Below are 24,884 nucleotides of genomic sequence, written 5' to 3' on the forward strand. Positions count from 1 at the left end.
TGGGTAGAATCCCAAAGCAGAGGAAAGGGAGGATGGCAAAATCATAAAGCATTAGGGGCTGCTAAAATGCCCTGTAATATAGCAGTGGCAAATCCAGCCCTAGACTTAGAATAAAGAGGAAGGTGGTAATGTTTAGAAAAAGTATGTACTGAACTCCAAGTAGCTGCCTCCAAAATATCTTTTGTAGCTACCCCCCTTAGAAAGGCAGTAGAAGTGGCAGTAGCTCTAGTGGAATGAGGTCTGATTCCAGCCGGAATCTCCTTACCATGATGGGAATAACAGAAAGAAATACAAAAACCAATCCATTTAGAAATAGTTTGTTTTGAAACAGGTTTTCCCTGAGAACCCAAAGCAAAAGAAACAAACAACTGCTGAGACTGCCTGAACCCCTTGGTTCTGCTCAAATAATAACGCAACTGCCTGTGAATATCCAAAGTATGCAAAATCTTCTCCCCTTTATTTTGGGGGTCTGCATAAAAAGTAGGCAAATGAATAGTTTGGTTCAAGGTCACACTAGACACCACTTTAGGCATAAAGGAAGGATTAGTACGCAAAGATACCCTATCCTTATGAAAAATCAGGAAATGTTCCACTGCCATAAGGGCCTGTAATTCAGAAACCCTTCTTGCAGAGGTAATGGCCAACAAAAAAGCAGTCTTCCATGACAAATACTTTAACTCGGCAGTAGCTGCAGGCTCAAAAGGTTGTAGAGTAAGTTTTTCCAACACAAAATTGAGATCCCAAGCAGGAGTAGGAGCCCTACGTGGGGATCTTATGTTCTTTGCCCCTCTAAGAAATTGCTTAAACAAAGGATGAGAGAATAAAGGAGGGTCACAGTCATAGTGAGCAGAAATGGCTGCAGCATGAACCTTTATCGAGGAGAAGGACAAACCCTTGTCCAATAACTCAGTAAGATATTGAAGAGAAACACTTAAATCAGGCTTGGAAACATCAAAGTCCTTCCCTTTGCTCCAAATAAAAAATCTCCTCCATTTATCAGCGTAAACTTTCCTTGTACTAGGCCTTCTGGCTTCCAAAATAACATTCAAAACTTGTTGTGGAAGCTGAGACCCTCCAGAGTCTAAAACAGAATATGCCAGGCTGTTAGATGCAGAGATTGAATCCTGACATTGAGGAAGTGATTGCCCTCCTGAGACAAAAGGTGCGGAATCAAAGGCAGAGGCCATGGAGGCTCTCGTACTAAACTCCTCAGTAGTGGGTACCAGTGCTGTCGAGGCCAATCCTGCGCTATCAGAATCATGGATGGCTTGTCTTGTCTGGCCTTCAAGAGTACCTTGGGGAGAAGAGGCAGAGGTGGAAAGGCATAGACATGAAGATTGTTCCAACTGAATGATAGAGCATCCACCTTCCAAGCTGTGGGATGAAACATTTTGTGCAAAACTTTGGCAACTGGTAATTTAGTGGAGAAGCGAACAGATCTATGTCTGGAGTTCCCCATAACACTGTCAACTTTTGAAATACATGAGGATCCAATTTCCACTCGTGAGGATCCACTATTTGTCTGCTCAACACATCTGCTAAGGAGTTCTGTGCTCCTGGTAGAAACCTTGCCTGAAGATTGAGGTGTAAACTGAGAGCAGTCTCCCACAAAATCATCACTTGCCTGCAAAGAGGGTACGAATGGGTTCCCCCTTGCTTGTTGATGTACCACATGACAGTAGTGTTGTCTGTTTGAATCAACACCTGCCCTGGGTGAAGTAAATCCTTGAAAGCCATCAATGCAAATTGGACTGCTAACATCTCCTTCAAGTTGTTATGCAAATGTTGAAGTCTGACAGGCCACGTGTCTTGCACCCATTTTCCATTGAGGTGTGCTCCCAAGCCTTGTCCGAGGCATCTGTCGTTAGAATCTGACTCGCCTCTGGTCGGGTCACAGAGAGTCCCTTGTTTAGGTGACATTCCTGAGCCCACCACAAAAATTCCTTCTGAATGCAAGGTATTATCTGAATGACAGTGTCTAGATCTTGGCAGTGTTGTGTCCATACATTTTTGAGATACCATTGAAGCTTCCTCATATGCAGTTTGGCATTGGGAAGCACCAGAATACAAGATGCCATGAACCCCAAGGCTTGAAGGACTGTCCTTGCAGTCAGCCTGGACTGTAGAGACATTTGATGGAAATAAAGAGAAAGGCTCCTTTGTTTGTCCGGGGTCAAAAAGGCCATCTGGGAAGCTGTATTCAGTCTCACACCCAGAAAGCACATGTCCTGAGAGGGTACTAGACTGGACTTTGTTTTGTTCACAGAATACCCTAGGCATCTTAACACTACCATCACATACTGTAGATGATGAAGAAGTTCGTCCTTGTCTTGTGCAATAATCAGGCAATCGTCCAAATAAGGATAAATCTGTATTCCTCTTAACCTGAAAAAGGCTATCACTGGAGCCAGAACCTTTGTGAACACTCTGGGCACAGTAGATAAGCCAAAGGGCAATGCAGAGAACTGATAATGTAAATTTCCAGCCCGAAAACGCAGGTACCTCCTGCAACTGGGCCTGATAGGAACATGAAGATAAGCCTCTTTGAGATCCAGAGTTACCATCCAGTGATCTTTTACCAACAGAGGTAAAATCTGTTGTAACGTCAGCATTTTGAACTTTGGAATGTCCAGATAAGTGTTGAGGATAGATAAATCCAAAATCGGTCTCCACGTGTTCCCTTTCTTTGGTACTAGAAACAGGCGAGAATAAAATCCTAGGCCCACTTCTGACAGAGGAACTGGCTGTATAGCTCCCATTTGAAGAAGTAAAGAAATCTGTTTGTGAGCCTCTATCCTTTGCCGAGGAGGAACGTCTGGCATGCCTTTGAAAGGAGGCAATGTATGGAAATAGAACTTGTAGCCTCGGTTTATAATGTCCAATACCCATTTGTCCTGGGTGACTAAAAACCAGTTTTGCTGGAAAAGTGCTAGCTTTCCTCCCAAAGGAGCTGCCAGGCAAGAAGAATCTGGCAGCTGAAAATGCAGGTCATTGGGCCTGTTTACGAAAGGACTGGCCCCTGCCCTCACCAGCAGATTGTGCAGGCGAACTCCATGTTCTAGGCCTGAAGGTACTCTGAGCTCTGCCCCTACCACGTCTAGATCTACCCCTAGACTGAGAATCAGAAGAAGGGTACGTCCATCCCTTAGTAGGACAATTTCTACTAAACTTTGGAGGTTGCACCTGCAAAAAATCTTTAACAGTCTGCATAGACTTAGCCTTGTCTTCCATTTTCTTCAAAACTGACTCCACAGGGGGACCAAACAAAACTTCAGACTGTAAAGGGGCATCCAGAATTCTAGTTTTAACATGCTCGGATAAATTCTGATCCTTAAGCCAGGCATGCCTATGAAGAACTGAACCAGTGGCAGCCACCCTAGAAGAAGCCTGTAAAGCATCAAAACCACACTGCAAAGAATGCTTACCCACCTGTTCAGAGACATGCACCAAATCCTGCAATTCTTTACACTCTATGCCCTCTGCCAAAGCATCCACTTTAGATTTTAGCTGAGAAAGGAGGAAATTCTGATACTTCAACATATGAAACTGGCAATTTAAAGCCCTCATTGCTAAAGTAGAAGAGGTATACACCTTCTTACCCCATCTGTCCAAAACTCTAGCTTCCTTATCTAGAGGAACCGGATTCTTTACAACAGAGGCTCTAACACCCTTAGGCCCCTGACTAATAGTTTCTGGGTCCACCCTAGGACTCTTATACAGATATTTATGAGCCTCAGGCACCCTGTAATACCTGTCCGGTTTAAGTGGCGCAGGAGGCAAAGAATCTGGATTAAGGGAAGCCTCCGAGAAAACATCCTGAACAACATCCAAAACAGGAGGTATAGCCAAGGGTCTATGCTGTGGTAAAAACAAGAATTCCCTAAGCCTCTTCCGTGAATCAGAGAAATCCTGTCCTTCCCACTTAAAATGCTCCCTCATGGAATGTAGAGCTTCTGAAAATGAAAAATCCTCTGGAGGAGAAGCAGAAGGAGTGGAATCCTCTGCATCAGAATCAGAATAAGGGAGAAAATCTTGAATGTCTTCAGCAGAAGACTCTGAATCATCTGAGGCCTGATCCAAACTTTCCAACTCTGGCTCCACCCTGGGCCTCTTATCAGGAGGGGGCATAGAACCTCTAATTAAAGAAATCAAATCTTCTGCCATTTTAAGCATGTGCTTTTTAGGCACAGACCCTGAAGCACCAGGACTGACACCAGAGGAAGGCAAAACAGACCTGCCCTTAGAAGGAGCCTTAGAAATAGTAGTAGAAGGCCTAACCACCTTAGGCATAGAAGGGAGAACAGTAACCTGAGAGGCCCCTTCAGCCTGACCTGACTCCTGTGAGGCCACATCTTGTAAAATCAAAGTTTCCCCCTGAGACTCAACAGAAACTTCAGCCGGATCCACCTGTTCCACTGTAGCTTCTAAAGGACCGGCATCCGAAACGGACGAATCATCCTGCCTAGGCTTCAAAGATTTGTCTTTGCGCTTCTTCGTGGAAGCGGGCGTCGGAGGATCCGACGGCATATTATAATTACACCGCTTACCAAAGACTAACCTAGCGCAATCTAACCTTCGTTTTATGGTGCGCTTATTAAACCTAGCACAAAACCGACACCCGACTACGTCGTGCTCTGGTCCCAAACAAGGAATACAAAGAGAGTGATAATCCCTATGCGGTATCTGTTTCCCACAAGAAATACAATTATTCACTTTTTCTGACATCCGGAAATAACTGAGGCAAGAAAAAACAAAAATATTCTCCAACGGGGTACTTAGCCCAACTTGGTTTCAGTCTGAAACTCAGAATACGAAAATTTCAGAACGCCGAACGGCACTTGCAACGTTGCTTCTGCATCGGACCATGCGGCAAAAAAGACTGGGGATATGACGCCGGTCATGCGCTTTTATACCCAGACGCTCTGATGTCAGATCTGAGCGCCCATGACCGATGTCAGCCTAATACTTTGGTATTCGGGCCGACCGAGGACAGCGGACTACCCATATGTAAGGACTGCAGTAATGTGAGATGAAGAACATCTGTCATGACAGGTGTTTTATTTTTTTTTCAGCTGCAAAGCACTGGCATTTTTTTTTCTGAGTTGTAAATAACTTAGTTTTTATGCACACTAGTACATATGGATGGATGTTTATTAGATAATATTACACAGATATATATTTATATTTATAGTGTTCTAATTAGATAATGTTTATGGTTAGATAGTTATGTGTGTTTTTTCTTGCATCTATCTAGTTAGCTCTTTTTACTTATCTGCCTATGTATACGAGTTAAGTTCTTGTCACAGTCCTGATGAAGGCTTTATTGCATTAGTTGGCCAAAAGTGATTTTAGTTAAAAGTCAGTCTTTTTATATGCATGCTATGCTTTTCTTAATCCCTGATTTTGGAATGTGGGTTCCAAATTGATAGGTAATGTTTTCCTTAAATAGGATTTAGTTTGATGTTATCAGTACTAAGGTGTGGGGATTGGTGCTTGCTGTTCTTAAATGCACTTTTAGAAGCCAGTTTATATTGTTTGCCTGCAACACGCTGGTTTAAAATTAAACAATGCATATATTTTCCATGGTTTACTTCATAAACTCAAATCACAGTGGTTTGAGTGCTCATATGAGTGACTCAAAACCATGAAAGTGAAAACTTTGACAGTCCTTAATGTTCAAAAAACAGCAACTTGAAAAGCAGATTCGCTGTTTTTCGAACACTGTCGAACAAAAAAAAAAAGTGTAAAAACAGGGGAGAAAGCCCCTCTGCATCCCCTCATATGGGGGGATGCACCCCCCACACCCCCCTACTTTATTATTCTAACTCCGAGATCGCACTACAGTGGGGAAAGGAACCATTTCCCGATCCCCACTATAATGCAATCCGTTCCACAATGTCGAATGTGCAATGAACGAATGTCACTGTGCATTTGCTCATTGCACATTCAAACCTTTTTTCTTTCGGCATTTGCAAAATTTGCAAACAGCCTTTTGAACACTTGCTGTTCACCCGACTGTGTATCGCCTTTATAAAGGTAAACCTTTTCCACACCTACTTCTAAGTATATAAAAGCTGATATGTTTAACATTGTTATAATACTTTTGATTTATTGTTACTAAATATCGCTTGTCTGTGGCGAATAAAGGTTTGTTGCTTTGGAACACTACCTGGGTTTCATGATTTTTGGAAATTATTGTGACTGAGCTCATCAATGAAGTTTTAAGCCTACTAGTTTTTCTGTTTTTTTATTTTTCCTCTACACTTATATTGGCGAGATTGGAACTAGACAGATTTTTGTGCTTATTCATTTTTTTTTAATGCATGAAATAAAGAGACACTCAATCTAATCACACACATCATGGATCAGCTTATGTCTGCTATGACATCTAGTCCTTAGGAAAGTTGGGAGCTTTGTGGCCCATATTAGGATCCAGTGGTTAGCATAAGTTCATTGTTAATAAAAAATAAAGAGAATCTTGTGCAAAAGTATAAAAGGACTTGCTTCTTTCATGTTGATATTTGTGAAAGCACTGGAAAAACATGACATTTTTCACCTTAGTGATGAACCAGATTCCAAAAGAGTTGCCCTCAGTATAAGTGTGCCCCAGTTCAGAAAGACTGCACTGTGTGTAAGTGACTTACTTTGGTGTAAGGCCAGTCTATAAACAGGCTTGCATGGGGGCCAGATTCCAAAAGACCTGCTCTCGGTGCAAGTGACTTACTCTGGTGCAATACTTCACAGTTAGTCACTTACACTGAGAGCACGTCTTCTGGAATCCAGATCAATATGTATGAAAGGAATGACTGGAAAGGAATGAAAGGGGGAGGGGGTTGACTGTGTTCACCTTACAGGCACAAAGTGCAGGGTTCAATTCTCACATGGGGCAATTGGCTAGGCTTAAAAAATGGCCCACAGAGGCAGTTAGCCTAGTACTAATCTATGAATCTATGAATCTATGACTATGGTGAACACTTTTTATTTCAATAAATACTGAGCATACTAAAAATATGCGTCCACAAAATTCAGTATATATACAGTAGTTAAATATTTTTGTTCTTATGTTATTACTTAATAAATAAAATAATAAAAAAGTTTTGAGATTCAGTAGAATTTTTAGCAGATCTTTATGAAAAAAATCAGGAAGTACCTTCAGTGAAGTTGAAATATTACTGTATTAAAATGTTCACAATTGAAGACTTGTAAAATATAAAATGTGAAGGTTTTATCTCTTCTGTGGGGCTAAGTATACATTTCTTAGATAAATACAAACTAAGGGAAACGGACCATGGCTTATCAGAATTGCCACTATTTCTAGATTTGTTTGCTGTTAAGAGTGAAGTTATGATTTTTAAATAAATATTCTTTCAAATTTTCATCTTACAATACAGTCAATCTCAAATTGTTTGAAGGACAATAAATTCACATTAACAGATTTAAGCCTTTTTAAGAGTCATTTTAAATCAGTGCAAGCTCAAGTAATTGAGATGCAACCTATCAATATTTTGGGGTGAGGTTTCATCCACCCTTTCTCATTATAAAGTACCTCTAAATTTGCACTTACATTGAGGAAAGGGAATCAGGCTCAACAAATTATTAAGATGAGTTTGTAATGATGCAACTTATTGCTGATATTCTAAATTATTTGATTGCACCTGATTTAATCTTGTATAGTATTTTTAGGTTAGATTATGTTTTGTATAGTAATTCAGCCTACTAAGTTTTTTGTGAAAACAGTTCTTGAAAGATTACTGCTGGTTTTAACTTACTTTTACAGAACAAGATGCTGCTGCTACTGCAAAGTCTGTGGTTGGACTGTCAACAGTTCCAAAGAGTACATATAGTTGTATGCGTTTACTTGGTCAAGTGGTAGTTGCTTCTTCAAACAACCTGAAGAAAGAAACCTAAGGAAATAAAGATGAAAACAGCAGTTAACTAAAAAATAACAAATGAATACAAAGATCAATGAGCATCTTAGTAGATAAGGCTAAAAGGAGTAAAATACAGAATATCAATACAGACAAATGAAATGAAAGTCTGCAAGACTAATCTATCATCATTAAACAACTGAAGACAGAGAGATGAAACATCAAATAATCAAGATACAAACAGGAAATGCAACAGCACTTGTGGACTGTTTGGACCACCCTGGTCTGCCCTTAGTATCACATCATGTCTAACTGGCTCTGTAATATAATTTGAATGTAACTCCTCATTGTCAACAGAAGTAGCAGTATCACGTTCACCATGAAGGTATTCTCCTTGCCCAATGGAACCATGAATTTCTGCACTTTTCTGAATTTACTGCTTTCTAGAATCACTACAGAGCAGATAATTATTCAATGCAACCTCTGAATGAGAGTGTTAAATGAAGATAAAATTTTGATTTAACTCAACTTTTTAAATGAAACTGGACACAAAGAAACTGTTTTCAGAGATGGTCATCATGTCTTTGTTGAGGAAAATGCATAATTTTTATTATAAATGGTACTGTGACTAGTATAAAATTCATGTTAGTAGTAACTGCTACAAAAAGGACCATCTTACTTTGATTGGAAAAAATATATTGGCTCAAAGGATGCTTTTCAAAAATAAAAGCTCACAAATGCACTTCCCTGGTATGTGAAGTGAGTGGGAATCAAACCAAGGCAAGGACACTATCCAGCACCAAAGTACACACCACAGCACTAAAATACAATGCCAGGGATTTTATTTTTTGATCCATAGTCTCTAAGATAAACCAGTTTCAGCAAAAGGCCTTCATCAATACCAAAGGAGACTTTGTCAATATTTGGCAAAATGTGACAAGACAAACAGATAGTGAGTGTGATAGTTAGAAAGTTAAGTTACATCTTATGATATGTCACACATGAATCTTTATGCACTTCTAACCTGCACACATTTCATTTCATTACCATGACAAGACGCTACTAATTCTACTTTGTGAATATAATTATCTAATCGGTCTACTGGGAGACTTCAATTACCCTTCCATAAACTGGGAGACTTATACATCTTCAAAAATAGATGTCCAGGAATTTCTTTTTTTTTAAAACAAGTTTATTGTTTTTAACATACAAGAGAAATATCATAACAATTTTATACAAGTAATTAAAATAGATATGATTATAACATTCAACAAAATAACCAAAGTATTTACAAAGACATCCACTACAATCAAATCAATTAAATAAACTAAAATACCATGCTATTGAAGTTAAGATTTTTTTAACAAGTTTTGTAAAGTATCCCATATAATATAATAAGATGTTTTTCTAGTAGTTCTTGATTTTATTGTCATCAATTCCATATGGCACACTATAGTCATAACATTTTTAAATTCATTGAACGAAGGAGGTATATCTGAAATCCAATTTCTGGTTATTATTTTTCTAGCCACTGCTAGAATAGACCATAACAAGGGAAGCTTAACCTTTTTAACACTTTGAGGTACAGGAGTGTTGAATAATATAAGAGATTTAGAAATAATGAAATTATCTGTAAAAAGAGCCTGCAAACAATCATTGATTGACTTCCAATATTTTTTCAATTTTATACAGTCATAAAACATAGAGCCCAGTCAGCATTAATTTCTACATTACATCTTTTACATAGATTATCTGTATTATTTATTTTATTCATCATCAAAGGTGTATAAAAGGATCTATGTAAAAATTTCCATGTAAAAAGTCTCCAGACAATGGAGGAAGTAGTTTTATAGGTAGATTCCAATATATATTGTTTATCTTGTTGATTTGGTGGGTCACCATTAATGGAAGTAAAATAATTCCAGTAGGTATCTACACTGTAAAAAGTTTCTTGTCTGATAATTTTATGTATGTATGAAAGCTTACCTTTATCAGAAACTTTATGTTGTAAATTTAATATCAAGTAATCAATCAGTGTTGGAATAGATTCTTTAACTGTTATAGACATTAAATCAATTTTATTAATGAGATGTTGTCTAAAGGTCTGAACTTCTAACCAACAAGTTTCTCTCAGATCAAATTCTTGTTTTAAGAAGTCTAGATTTTTAACTTTATTTTCAGATAGCAACTGATACCAGTACTTTAGATCATTATCTGTAGCTAAATGAGTTCTTTCAGAAGTGGATGACAAAAGCATACCTCGTGCATACATTATAGGGAATATAATAAAATTCCATTCCTTATATTTAGGATGCATGAATATAAAATTATGATAACTAATAATAATGTTTAATGGATAACTAACTATATATTTAGGTGTAATAGATGAAGTACAAAATTCTTTTAGTAACCATAGCATGGAGTTATTTACAATCATATTTTTATGTGTTAAGGAGATTTTCATGAAGTGAATACTAATTAGTTCCCAGTAATCTTTCCATTTTGCAACATATGACTGATCTATTAACAAAGTAATAACTTTTATAATAGAAGAGATAGTATATAAGTTAAAATCTGGAAAAGAAATACCCCCTTGAGACCAGCTATTAGTATGTTTCTTTAATGCAATCCTAGGTCTATTAGGTGCCCATAGGAAATTTAACATTAGCGCATTCAATTTCTTGATAATTATTTTTGTAGGTGGGAGTATTATTGATTGTATTAAGTATAATATCTTGGGGAATATTATCATTTTAATAATTGTAAGTCTCTCTTCCATAGTAAAAAACATATTATTCCAGGTATTGAAAAGATTTTGTATATTAAGAAGACAGGTATTATAATTATTATGTATAATAGATTTAATGTCTTTAGTTAATATTATACCTAGATAAGTTATCTGACCTGAATTGGGTACATATTTACTAAAATCACTAATGAGAATATTTTTTCTTGTATATATAGGTAGTATTTTAGTTTTTTCTTCATTGAATATTAAACCAAAAATACTTTTAAAATTCATCATTTTATCAAATAGAGACTGCATAGAAGAATTAGATCCTGCTAATGTAATTAGAACATCATCTGCAAAAAGTTGAATTTTAGATGTTGTATTTTCATCTATTTCAAATCCCTCTATATCAGTACTATTTCTGATCAGATTAGCCCAAGGCTCCATTATTAAAGTGAATAATAGTGGAGAGAGTGGACAACCTTGTTTTGTACCTTTAAAATGGGTATTTGTTGTGAGACATATGTTCCTATCTTAATGTAAGCCAATGCTCCTTTGTATAGATGCTCAATTAGATTTACAAATGCATCTGAGAAGTTTGTGCACTTCAGTAAGGTAAACAAGTAGTCCCAACTTACTGAATCAAATGCTGAACTTATATCGAGACTAATAAGTGTTAAATCTTTCTTTCTCCTATTTGCAAAATCAATTAATGTTAGAGTCCTCCTTATATTATCAAAAGTGTTTCTATTTACAATGAAGCCTGTCTGATCTATATCTATAATGCCTGGGATAATTGTCTTCAATCTATCAGCAAAAATACTCATAAACATTTTATAATCAACATTAAGTAATGAAATGGGTCGATATGAAGTACATCTAGTTGGATCTTTATTGGGTTTTAAAATTGGCGAAATAAATGTGTATTGCCAAGATAGGGGGGGGGGTTATTTGCTCATTTTGGGCCAAAATAAAAACCTTATGTATTAATGAGTATGTACTTTTAGAAAGAATTTTATATATCTCTGGTATAATACCATCATTACCTGGTGCTTTGTTTGATTTAAGCTTGTTTATTTGTGTAACAACCTCTGTATATGAAATACTTTTATCCAATAGTTTAATCTGTTGTTTATTAAGTTTTTTATTCATGTTTGTAGTTATAAATTCCTTTATTTTATCTTTAGGTTCCATGTTAATGTTATTATGATTAATTTTGTGAAAGTGATTTCTAAATTCATCTAGTATTTCTGGTAGACTAGAAACATTCTTCTTTTCCTTAGAGAGAAAATTTCTTTGATATGATTTTGCTTATTCAACCTTTTTGTTTTGTTTTTAAGTCTATGTAAGTATTTGGGGCTTATTGAGTAAGACAAAAACTTGTGTTTCTCTAAAGTTATTTTAACTTTATGAGTTAAAATTTCTTTGTATTTCTCATTTAGTTTATTTCTTCAATGACTTTCTTGTCCATAATAGTTTCTTTATTATTATGTTTATGAGTCTAATTTACTTTGAATATCTAACAATTCCTTATCCCAAGATTTCCTTTTATTATTATACCATCTGATACTTTGTCCATATAGATATGATTTTAATGCATCCCAAACATAAACAATGGAGACTTCAGGAGTATTATTTATATCTAAAAAATGTTGTACTTCTGAAAGTATATATTCTTTATAGTCTTTTAGTTGAGTTAAGTATGCTGGTATCCTTTTGATCTGAACATTGTAAGTATTTTTTATCATGAACTCAAAAACAATTGAATTATGATCAGATATAGGACATGAAATGATTTTAGAGTTAATTAATTCTGTTACCATCTGGTTAGAGATAAAGACTCTATCTATTTTTGAATAAGTTTTATATCTGTTAGAAAAAAAGGTGTATGGTAATGATTTTGAGTCTATCTGATTATTAATATCATTTAAATGATAAGAATTAACAAAATCCTTTAAATGTTTTGCATTAGATGTAATTTTCCTTTTTCCTATAGTAGTAGTATCATTTTCATGTAGGATACAATTAAAGTCACCTGCCAAAATAATATCTCCTATAGAGAATGATATGATCTTATTAATATGGTATTTCACTGTATTAATACCAATTCCTGGTATCCAATATACATTGATTAATGTATAAGTCTTTCCATTAATTTGTATTGTAATCATACAAAACATTCCTTTATCATCTTGATAAGACTTAATAGTTTTAGGAATGGGCATACTTTTATTCCATAAAATAGCCACTCCTCTTTTTTTCTGAGTGTGCTCTGAACTAACCAATACTGTATATTTATTTGTGGATAATTTATCAATATCTTTTTTCAGGAGATGTGTTTCTTGAAGGAATACTAGGTTGGCCTTATGTAAATTAATGTATCTTATTAAGCTTGCCCTTTTACATGGGTTATTCAGTTCATTAATGTTTAAAGAAATTCCTTTTAGAGAAGTCATTTGGCATTTTTAAAACACATAAAACTTATAATCAAAGTAACAATTAACAAAATAAATAATGTTATACCTCCTCCTTTAGGTGTACCTTTAAATATAGCTGTATTTATTGAATCTCTTATGGGATTTTGTATAAGATTCAATTTTGTTTGTAGTGACAATGAGCTTACAAAATGCATTGTGGATGTCAGAACTATATACACACAACAGTGAACAAAAGAAAATAATGTAAGGATTAAACCTTGCACCCAGCCTGGAGTTAAAAACTCCAACTTAGAGTAGCACATACTACTCAAGTTAACCCCCTACCCTAAGCAGTAGTACCTCAGCTGCCACCTTATCAATTTAATACTAGTTATTATTAACTTAAATTAACAACTTTCAATTAGATTATCTGGTAAGACAAAACTACACATTTGATAAATCAGCATCATATAAACAAATAGAAACTTTTATAAACAATTCATACAGCTATGTACATCTATTTAATATAATACATTTATAATCAAATAGCATTCAAATAAATTTGATATTAGGAACCAAGAAGAGAGAAAAAAATAAAAGAAGTGAGAGAGGGAGAGAGAGAGAGAGGGAAAAAAAAAAGGGCATATCTACATATTAATTTATTCAAAGTTTGTAAGAATAAGTTCTGATGTTCATTTAAAATCAATAACATAGGCTATTATGGTTCAGACATTACATATGTTAAGATATACCTATTTTCTGTCATAGAAATGCAGTTAACAGCTTCCAAAAGACTTTAAATTACTTGCATCAAAGCTTTTTCTCATACTTATTATTGCCAGTAAAATAAAATATTATATTTATAGAAATGGTTATAAATCATACTGCATAACTATGTAAATTCTCAGATATACTTGCATTATTGTGTAGAAAGCCATCTGTATTTTATATATCTGAACTGCTGCTTTGAAATATGTCACATGACAACTTCTTCTAAGATAGAGTCATAAAGATAATTATACTTGTCAATCAGATAAATAAAATGAATTATAGCAATGTATATGTTTAAATCATAGGTTTTTACATACATTAATATGTTGCAGTCAAGTAAACTTTCAAAAACACATGTATAAATGTTTCACTTTCTATGCCTTCTAAAATATCACATTTGCTTACTATGGGATACTGAATCATTTAAAATCATTATAACTTTCATATTTTATAAATTATAACATGGATAAGTAAGTAGTTATTAAAAATAACTCACATTTAAATGTTATAGAGTTCATTTTCCATCTCAGAGTCACATTTGCAGCAGTTCTACTTCCTGGTAGAGTGTTCTTCTTAAATCTGTGATGTGTCAGTGTGAATTCAGGGGTCAAAGTTCAAATTGACTGTATTCAGCTTCTCTGTGTGAATTCTGAGTGTTGAAGCTTTTAAAACAACTCGAGGACACTAGTCACGAGGTAACCCACATCCCAAATTGTCTCCCTTAACATTCTGGCGGGAATTTTGATAAAAACAAGTGACTGACATTCATTTAGCAATATAAATGAAGCTAAACAGAGCAAAACCTTCGCAAAGTATTTTACAAGTTATTACAGACTGTATGAAAGTGAAACTAAGCCCACAGTTATTAATATGTAATAGAAGTGATTATTTATGCCCCTATTCAATTTTTATATATACATCTTATTATTTACTGTATCAGTATGATCAAAAGCATGTGAATGCATAAATATGAAAGGAAATAGAGAGAAAGAGCATAAAAAAAGAGAGTAGAAAATAAAAAGAGAGTAAGAGAAAAGATAAAAAAAATGAAAAAAGAAGCTATAAAAAGTATCTACAGTGGAATATTACTTGCTGTTTATATTAATAAAGATGAATAGGAAACATATTATTTACTACTAATTAGTTCTAATTATTATTAATTAAAGCATGACAGATTATTTGTAAACAAGTATAAGCAATAGAATCAAGAAAGTATAATTAGTAATAGCATTTAAACAGCATATATACTTTTTTTACAAGGAATAAATAAGTTATTATTCCATTTATCATATTTTCATTACACTTCTCTCCCTGCCCTCCCCCACCCCTTACTCAGTGCATAATCTAAAAAGAATGTCAATATTTAAAATAAAAGAAAAGAAGAGAAAAAAAATGTATCAAGTTACTAACCTTGGTTCTCTTTGTCAGAAAGAGAAACATATTGAATGATAGCTTGTTATTAGTTCCTCAGATATTTTGACTGATTATGAAACAAAAACAGTTCTTTGTACACAGAAAATAACTTTGATTAAATCTTTTTCAGAATATTTGTGGCTTTCTGAAAATGCAGTAACTGTATTTAAAAAGATTAATAGTGAAGAAAAAAAGAGAGAGAGAAAAAAAGAAAAAACATAGAACAAGTCATTTATTTTTTAGTCTCTTTTACTTCTCTGAAGTCTTCCATGAAGCTTCTGTTGCCAACCTCTTTAATGAAGGACTAGCCCATTCCATTTCCTCTATTTTATCCAAAATCTTATTTTTTTTGATAAACAGCAATGCAGAGTCTAAGTCTTCAAAAATTTTAGGGCCATCAGGAAGGAAGATTTTTAGCTTGGCAGGAAACAGAAGGTAGGTTTTAAACCGTGCTTTCTTAAGCTCCCTTATTAATGGCAGAAAAACTTTTCTTTTAGTTATTACCAAGGAAGAATAGTCATTGTCAAAACGCACAGTTGCCTCATTAATTTTAACAGGTGCTTTAGCCCAAGCAGATTTAAGTACCATCTCTTTATCAAAAGATGATAGAAATCTAACTATAACTGATCTAGGATACTTTTTGTTAGAGTTAGTATTAGCTATAGATCTATGGGCTCTTTCGATACCAAAAGAAAATGCTTCTGGTAAGTCTAAAGTTTTAGGGAGTCATGTATTTAAAAAAGAAGTAATATTGTTACCTTCAATATTTTCTGGCAGTCCAAAAATCCTAATGTTATTGTGCCTAGATCTATTTTCCAGGTCATCAAGCTTTGTTTGTAGATGTGTATTTTGTTTCAGCAAAAACTCAATGTTGATTTCCTCTTCTTGGATTCTATTCTCCATGTCATTTACAGTCTCTTCTATGCCTGTAATCTGAGTCTTCTGTTGTTGCAAGTCTATATGTAACAAGTCTATTTGTTTGTAGTTTTTTCTATGAAGGTATCTAGTTTAGTATCCAGTTTATCCATCTTGGCAGTAAGTTGCTGGATTGTAGATATCAGAGACTGAAATTCTTTCTTGATGCTGGAATCTTGAGAATTTGTCTTACTGGAACTCATTTCTAACAGAAAAGTTGACAGAGAAATTTCCAAGGTGATTTCTGACAGGAATATTATTAAAATTTTCTTTCTTTTTTAGATATTATTGAAGAAATAGATATACCAAACGTATTTAGAAAGAAAATTACTTCATAAATTAAGTAATTATTTCCTGTCAGTGCAGTGAAATTGGTGGAGCTGAAGAAATCTGCTGCTATCCTGTGTTCATCCTTGGCCATGCCCCCATGTCCAGGGATTTCTGAATTTCATCAGCACAAACTCCCTGGACCAGTTAGTGTGTATCCTTACCCCTGGCAATAAAATTGTGGACTTGGTCCTTACTAATATAGGGCAGCTTTGTTCCCCATCAATTATCACTTTCTTCATGGTCAAATCAGTCCACAAGTTAATCATATTCACCGTAAGACTGAAGCACCTTCCAGCACCTTGGTATTCAGTGATCATGTGAAGGCTAATCTACTAAAACTGAGGGATGATCTGCCTATATTCAAAAGCCCCTTCCATCCTGATGACTCCACTGCTTATATAGAATCCTCCACTGCAAAATTCTATGCATGTGTAAATAGCTGCATGGACACATCTGTCCCCCTCAAAAATAAATCCATATGGTGGAACCCAAATATAAACAGCTCTACAATAAAAGAAAAAAAATCATTAAATATAAAAAAATCCAAATCTCAAAATTCCAAAAATGTTCTTGCTAAACTAAACAAGGAACTCCAAACTCTGATCAAATGAACTAAAGCTAGGTATGAGGCAACAATAGTCACCCAGATGAAGGACAACCACAAACCCTTCTTTAATTATGCTAATAATATCAGAAACATTGCCCAGCACTGTACAGAGCTAGTAGTAAACAATATCACATACTCAGACTCAAAGGACACAGCCAATCTACTTGCTCAAACCTTCCAATATTCTATGATCACATACCTGCACCTGCATCCCTCATGCAAATCTCCCAAGAACAAGTTCTCAAGGTGCTATCTAAGGCCAAGAATATTATATCTATGGGGTCAGATAATGTAGGCTGCCAGGTATGTTATCAGACATATGTAACCCCCTAAAGAAGCCACTCAATATCAGCCTCAAAACAGGCTTCATGATGGATTAATGGAGGACATCAGCAGTCATTCCCTAACACAAAGGTGGAGCTTCAATGGATTCAGGTAATTATAAATGCATAAACCTGATTAGTTTCATCTATAAGGCTAACAAAATGATCACTATGTAATTAAAAATACGGATATAGGCACTTGCAAGAAAGACTAAAGAAAATGTTGTCAGCTGCTTGTTTGATACGCCTGATGACCTGACATCATGGAAGAGGAGACAGCAACTGACGCAGGACCAAAGACTTTGGGATTCCGGCCAACTGAGGTCAACCTGCCAGCAGATTACCCAAATGTAAAGACTGCAACAGTGAAACACGAAGACCATCCTAGAATCTCAACCCAACACATTTTGGAATCATCAAGAATACATGCTGCCTACTTAATCTGACCAACTTTTTTGAAAAACTTACCAAAGCAATGGATGGGGGTAAAACAGTGAACACTGCATATCTAGACCTTGCAAAGGTGTGCAACACTATCCCACAAACAAGGATTGTAGATGATGCTGTCCAGCTAAATATCGATCCCTCAGTAACTCACTGGATATCAAATTGTCTTGCAAATATAACACAGAAAGTTAGGGTGGGTGCCTCTATCTATTCCAAAAGACCTACTACTAGTGGTGTACCCTAGGGTTTAGTCCTTGGGTCATTCTTTTTTGTCATTCAGTGACTAACCAACTTGCAGATGACTGTAAACTTGGTGCTATCATAAACTCCCCAGTGGACACTAATGTCTTCTAAGTGGGCCTGTTCCAAACAAATGGCTGGTGTCAAAATCTTGGACTACAACTAATTACCAAACAATGTATAATAATATAGTTTGGAAAGCATAACTCTCCTTTTCTAGCTCAGAAAATGCATTAAGGAAGTAAACATTGAGAAATATGTTTCTGGGAATTAAACTGATCATTTTTTATTTAAAAGAGTAAAGTAAGGCAGTGGCAGCAAAAGCAGAACAATAAAAAATGTTGGAGAGGTATAGATATGCATCACAGAGAATGCCACTGCTTTGAAATTGTCTTCGCCATAGAAAGCAAAGTACTTCTCTTACACACTTTAAATGTAATCTGGATGAATGAATAAGTAACCGTAAATTCACCTCTAGTTTATCACACTTGTTCCTCATGGGTAGAGACAACATGTAAATGTTCTGCTCATCTCTGGATTATGCATACTTATAAGGGCTAAAACTTTTATGCTAATGTATGGCTAGGCCTCTAAAGATCATCATGGATCAATAGCCTAGTAATGACTCTATGAACCTATAAACAGCAATTCTGCTGGTTCTGGAAGAAACCTGAAGTACTATATACGCATTTCTGTGTTAAAAAATGATATTTATTTTGGATTGTTGCACATTAATGTGGAGGCTACATTTTAGAAGAAAGCATGTGATAATGATGACCACGTGATAGGTCTGATGTAGAATTTTATGCTAAAGTAGCTACAGACATTGCAAGTATACATGAGATTGTGTCAGGGATGCACAAGCTGAGGAGAAAGAGCAGCTGGGTCAGGTCTGCAAAATGCGGAACCTTGCAGCACATTATGAAGCATACAGGAGCTACATAGCAGGATGCAATACCTAGAAAGTTATTCAGATGAAACAGAAAACAGAGGCTCTGGAAATGTTCACTTAGTAACACTGACTGCAAAGTGAGAAAGACAGTGTTATTGATTTGACAAAAAAGACTGCTTGGAAGGCTGTCAAGAAATCTAGAGCACATAAACATAAGGCACAAACATTGTCACTGATATACAACACAGAAAGTACAGTTGTGTACACTTACCATAAATGTAGATGTTCGAGTGCATTCACTGCTGCAATCATCACATTTGGGTTATCCTGCCAGGGTAGCCCATGGCCGGCCCGAATACCAGAGACTTAGTATTTCTACATTGGTTGCTGTCGGTCCAGGATTGACGTCAGGTCATCAGTAGTATAAAGTAAGGAAGCCAACGCCATTTCATCAGTTTTTCTTGCCCTAACCTGTCAGGAGCCCCCAAGTAGGAGCCAGGTTCTGGTGGAAGAACCCCACCAGTAGAAAGTAAATACCAATATGTCCCTTGTAAGGAAAGAGAAGAAAAAAGGGGGATGGAGGGAAGGAAACCAGGACTGCAACAGTGAATATACTCGAACATCTACATTTATGGTAAGTGTACACAACTGTACTATGTTCTTCATGTTTGACTGCTGCAGTCATCACATTTGGGTTGATTCCCAAAGCTGAGGAAATGGGTGGAGGCAGTCAAGGAAATAAAGGGCTGGCTAGGGTACCCTGCAAGACTGCAGAGGCAAACCCTGTCCTGGATTTGGAGAAGAGAAGCAGGTGGTTATGTTTGGTAAAAGTGTGAACAGATGTCCAGGTGGCTGCTTCCAGGATGTCCCTGGTGGGGACTCCTCTGAAGAAAGCTGCAGAGGTGGAGGCTGCTCTGGTGGAGTGAGTCCTGACCCCCTTGGGGAAGGCTTTCCATGTTGTTTGTAGCAGAAATGGATGCAGTGTGCTATCAATTTGGAAATGGTTTGTTTGGAGATGGCTTTGCCTTCTGCCCCTGTAGCAAAGCTAATGAACAATTGATCAGACTTTCTAAAGAATTTAGACCTGTCTAGATGGAATCTGAGCCGTCTGTTCACATCTAGAGAGTGCAGGTTCCTTTCTCCCATGTTCTGGGGATTAGGAAAAAAGGTGGGCAAATGAATGGATTGGTTAAGAGCCACACTGGACACCACCTTGGGCATGAAGGATGGGTTAGTTCTGAGGGATACCCTGTCAGCATGGAAGATGATGAACAGTTCTACAGCCATGAACGCTTTCAGCTCAGAGACTCTTCTGGCTGAAGTGATGGCCAGAAGGAAAGCTGTCATCCAGGAGAGAAATTTTAGCTCTGCAGAAGAAGCTGGATCAAAAGGGGGCAGGGTGAGCTTTTCCAACACAAAGTTCAGGACCCAAGCTGGTGTTGGTGCTCTTCTGGGTGGCCTCAAGTTGCGAGCCCCTCTTAGTAACTGTTTTGATCATAGGGAGTGAGAAAAGGGGCTGCTTGGTGGGGAAATGAGCAAAGATAGCAGAGGCATACATTTTTATAGAAGAGAAAGAGAGGCCACTGTGTAGTAGGTCAGCTAAGTAATCCAGGATGAGAGGCAGGGAGGGCTGTTCTGTATTGGCTCCCTTAGCCTGGATCCAAGTGCAGAACCTTTCCCATTTGTCAGTATAAGACTATTTAGTGCTAGGGCATCTGGCCTCTTGTATAACATCTAGAAACTATTTACTGAGGTTGGAAGATTGATCCCGGGGTTAGAAAATAAGCCAAGCTGCCATACTGAGTGTCTGGAATTGGTGATGCATGAATTCCCCTTCCCTCTGGGTCAGGAGGTTTGGAATCTGAGGAAGATGACATGGTGGCAGTGGGGACAGGCTGCACAGCAAGGGGTACCAGTGCTGGCGAAGCCAGCCTGGAGCTATAAGAACTGTCCTTGGTTTTTCCTCCTTGATTTTGAGCAGTACGCTGGGGATGAGAGGTAACAGAGGAAAGGCATAGACCAACAGACTGACCCAGGGGAAGAACAGGGCATCCACTTTCCAAGCCATGCAGTGATGCTCCCTGGTGCAGAATTTGCTGAGCTGATGTTTGGTGTGGGAGGCAAAGAGGTCGACCTTCGGGGTACCCCATTTCTGAGTTATTAGAGTGAAGGTTCTTCTGTTGAGCTGCCACTTGTTTGGGTCCAGAAGATTTCTGCTTAATTGGTCGGTCAGAGAGTTGAGAGAACCTGGTAGGAATTGTGCTAACAGGTGCAGTTGCATGGCAGAGGCTGTGTGCCAAAGGGTCATGGCCAGCCTGCATAGAGGGTAGCAGTGAGTACCTCCCTGCTTGTTGATATACCACATCACAGTGGTGTTGTCTGTTTTGATCAGGAGAGCCCCTGGGGAGAGAAAGGGCTTGAAAGCTATGAAGACATGCTGGACAGCCATCATCTCTTTTTGGGTGATGTGCAGAGGGATTTGTTGCAGGCTCCATTGGCCCTGTATACACCTGCCGTCAAGGTGTGCACCCCAAGCATAGTCTGATGTGTCTGTGGTGAGGGTCTGGGTGGTGAGAAAGGTAGTCCCTTGTTATGGTAGCATGCTATTGCCCACCAAAGAAAATCTTTTCTGAGGCAAGGAATTACAGGTATAAGAGTCTCCAGGTCTTGACAGTGTTGACACCAAAGGCTTTTTATGTACCAGTGAAGTTTCCTCATATGCAATCTGGCATACGGAATGAATAGTATGCAAGATGCCATGAACCCCAGAGCAGATAACTGGGGTCTGGTGGCTAGTTGAGAGAAGCAGGCTGTCAGGAAAATTTGTTTTTCTGGTGTAAGGAATGCCATCTGGGATGCTGTGCCCAGGCTTGCTCCCAGAAAGATAATCCTTTGGGTGGGCACCTGTTTGGATTTCTTTTCATTGATTGTGTACCCTAGGGAGGTTAGTAGGGTCTTTACAAAGCTCAGATGCTTGAACAGCTTTTCCTGGCTATCTGCCTGAATAAGGCAGTCATTTAAGTATGGGTAAATCTGGATATTTCTTTTTCTGCAAATGGCAATGGCCGGAGCCAGACATTTTGTGAAAACTCTGGGAGCAGTAGATAAGCCAAAGGGAACCACAGAGAACTGAAAGTGTTGAGATCCTGTCCTGAAACAGAGCTATTTCCTGCATGTTTCACTGATAGGAGTGTGGAGGTAGGCCTTTTTTAGATCTAGGGTGGCTAGTCAAGCATCCTTGGAGTGCATGGATAGCAGCTGCTAGAGGGTGAGCATTTTGAATTTTGGGATCACCAGAAAGGTGCTTAGAATGGATAGATCAAGGATGGGGCACCAGGTGCCCTCTTTTCTGGGCACCAGAAAAAGTCTGGAGTATAAACCTTAGGTTATCTGTTCTGCAGAAACATGCTCTACTGCTGTCATAGAAAGCAGGGAAAGTATTTGCTTTTGAGTCTCTGCCCACTGGTTTGGAGGTAGACCTGCGAATGCTTTTGGGGTTGGAAGAGTGTGGAAGGAAGATGTATATCCATGAGACACTATATTGAGAATCCAGTGGTTGTTGGTAATGGAAGCCCAGGTGCTTGCGTGAAGGGACAGTTTTCTTCTTAGGGGTAAGTGAATGTGGGCAGAGTGAAGGGGTGAGGGAGGTGAGTCATTGTGAGCTCTTAACATAAGAGGGTGGCTTAGAACTCCCTGGTCTTGAAGTGGAGGTAGTCCACTGCTTAGATCTCTGCATTCCCTGTGGCTGCTGTCTAGGGGGTCTGGTTCCCTGGGGCCTGGGCTGGACTGGCTTAGTGGGAGCAGGAAAGGACCAGTGCTTGGTGGGACAATGCCTGCTGAACCTGGGTGGCTGGACCTGTAAGATATCCTTAACTTTTAATAAAAACTCTGGTGTCTCGGCACAAACAAGCCTTTCAGGAGTAATAATATAATCACCATATAATTCTGATATATATATATATATATATATATATATATATATATATATATATATATACATATATATATATATATATATGTATATGTATATATATGTATACATACATATATATATATATATATATATATATATATATATATATATATATATATATATATATATATATATATATACACACATATATATATATATATATATATATATATATATATATATACATATACACATATATATATATATATATATATATATATATATATACACACAATTACACTTAATTAAATCAATTAAACAATTAATCACAATTTTAAAAAAAACTTTTAAAGGAAAACCTTATAGTTACATTCATTATACAAGCCGGCTGGAAACAGTGTATTAAATTTCAAAATATACTTTTCCTTGTACAATAATTTCTTTTTTACAATCCCCTCAACCTCACCTAAAATCTGTTCCAGAATACAAGCTTCTAGAACAGAAGAATCACTATTATGACTAAGGTTAAAATGTAGGGCAACAGGATTTATAAGGTTCTTATTTCTAATATCCAGGGTATGTTCCTGAAGTCTCAACTTAAAAATTCTCTGTTTCCACTATGTAAAATAAATCACAAGGACATGACAGGGTATATACTACTGATTTAGCAAGTGCAAGAATATGTAGATGTCGAACAAAATCTAATTTTATTAATATTGTCAAAAGATCTAGTTATATTAGAACAGACCGAGCACAGTACAGTTGTGTACACTTACCATAAATGCAGATGTTCGAGTGTATTCACTGTTGCAGTCATTACATTTGGGTTATCCTGCTGGCAGGTTGCCCTCAGTTGGCCTGAATTCCAAAGTCTTGAGTCCTGCGTTGGTTGCTATCACCCCTTTTCTGATGTCAGGTCGTCAGGGGTATATAAGATGCAGCTGATGCCATTTTCTTCAGTTTTTCTTGCCCCAGATGTCAGGTGCCCCCAAAAGGGTAGGCTAAATATATGTAAATAAAACATACATGCACCAAAATAAACTTTACCTTCATCTACAAGCAAATACACCACATAAGGTTGTATAGATCAGAGAAGTAAAGATAAGTTCCAGCAAAAATAAGGGGAGGGGGGTGGCGGGTGGGTAACCTGGACTGCAACAGTGAATACACTCAAACATCTACATTTATCATAAGTGTATACAACTGTACTATGTTCTTCATGTTTCACTGTTGCAGTCATTACATTTGGGTAGAATCTCAAAGCTATGGTTGGGGGTCTGGAGCTAAACAGCATTAGGAGCGGCTATGAGGCCCTGCAGAACTGCAGTGGCAAAGCCTGCCCTGGATTTAGAGTAAAGAGGCAGATTGTAATGTTTTGTAAATGTATGCACTGAACTCCAAGTAGCAGCCTTTAGAATGTCTTTGGTTGGTACTTCCCTGAGAAAGGCTGCAGAAGTGGCTGCAGCTCTGGTTGAATGTGGCCTAATGCCCTTAGGCACTGGTTTGCCATGCTGTGAGTAGCAGAAACGAATGCAGTGACCTATCCACTTTGAAATAGTCTGCTTGGAGATAGCCTTTCCTTGTGATCCTGTGGCATATGCGACTAGTAATTGTTCTGTCTTTCTGAACACTTTAGTTTTGTCCAAGTAGAATCTAAGCTGTCTGTGTACGTCCAAAGAATGCAGAATTTTCTCCCCCTTGTTCTGTGGATTTGGATAAAAAGTTGGCAAATGAATAGTTTGGTTAAGGGCTACACTGGATACCACCTTAGGCATAAATATAGGGTTTGTCCTCAGAGAGACCCTGTCTGGATAAAAAATGATAAAGGGTTCCACAACCATGAGAGCCTGTAGCTCTGACACTTGTCTTGCAGAAGTTATTGCTAGGAGCAGAGCTGTTTTCCAAGATAAAAACTTTATATCCGCAGTAGCAGCTGGCTCAAAAGGAGGTAAGGTGCGTTTTTCCAAGACATAATTGAGGTCCCATTCAGGTACTGAAGTTCTCCTTGGAGGCCTTA

The 24,884-nt window shown here is 37.2% G+C and overlaps 1 protein-coding gene across 1 annotated transcript in view; it reads right to left on the reverse strand.

Moving 5' to 3' along the window:
- Window positions 1-24,884, reverse strand: part of LOC122804575 (tumor necrosis factor alpha-induced protein 2-like) — a 572,021-nt gene that overhangs the window by 400,355 nt on the left and 146,782 nt on the right. Inside the window, exon 2 of the mRNA XM_044074523.1 lies at window positions 7,770-7,904. The gene's annotated coding sequence lies outside the window, so the exon portion shown is untranslated. The remainder of the gene's footprint in view (window positions 1-7,769; window positions 7,905-24,884) is intronic.

This window comes from Protopterus annectens, chromosome 6.part0 (genome assembly GCF_019279795.1).
Source record: "Protopterus annectens isolate FY-2018-M chromosome 6.part0, PAN1.0, whole genome shotgun sequence".
NCBI lineage: Eukaryota > Metazoa > Chordata > Ceratodontiformes > Protopteridae > Protopterus > Protopterus annectens.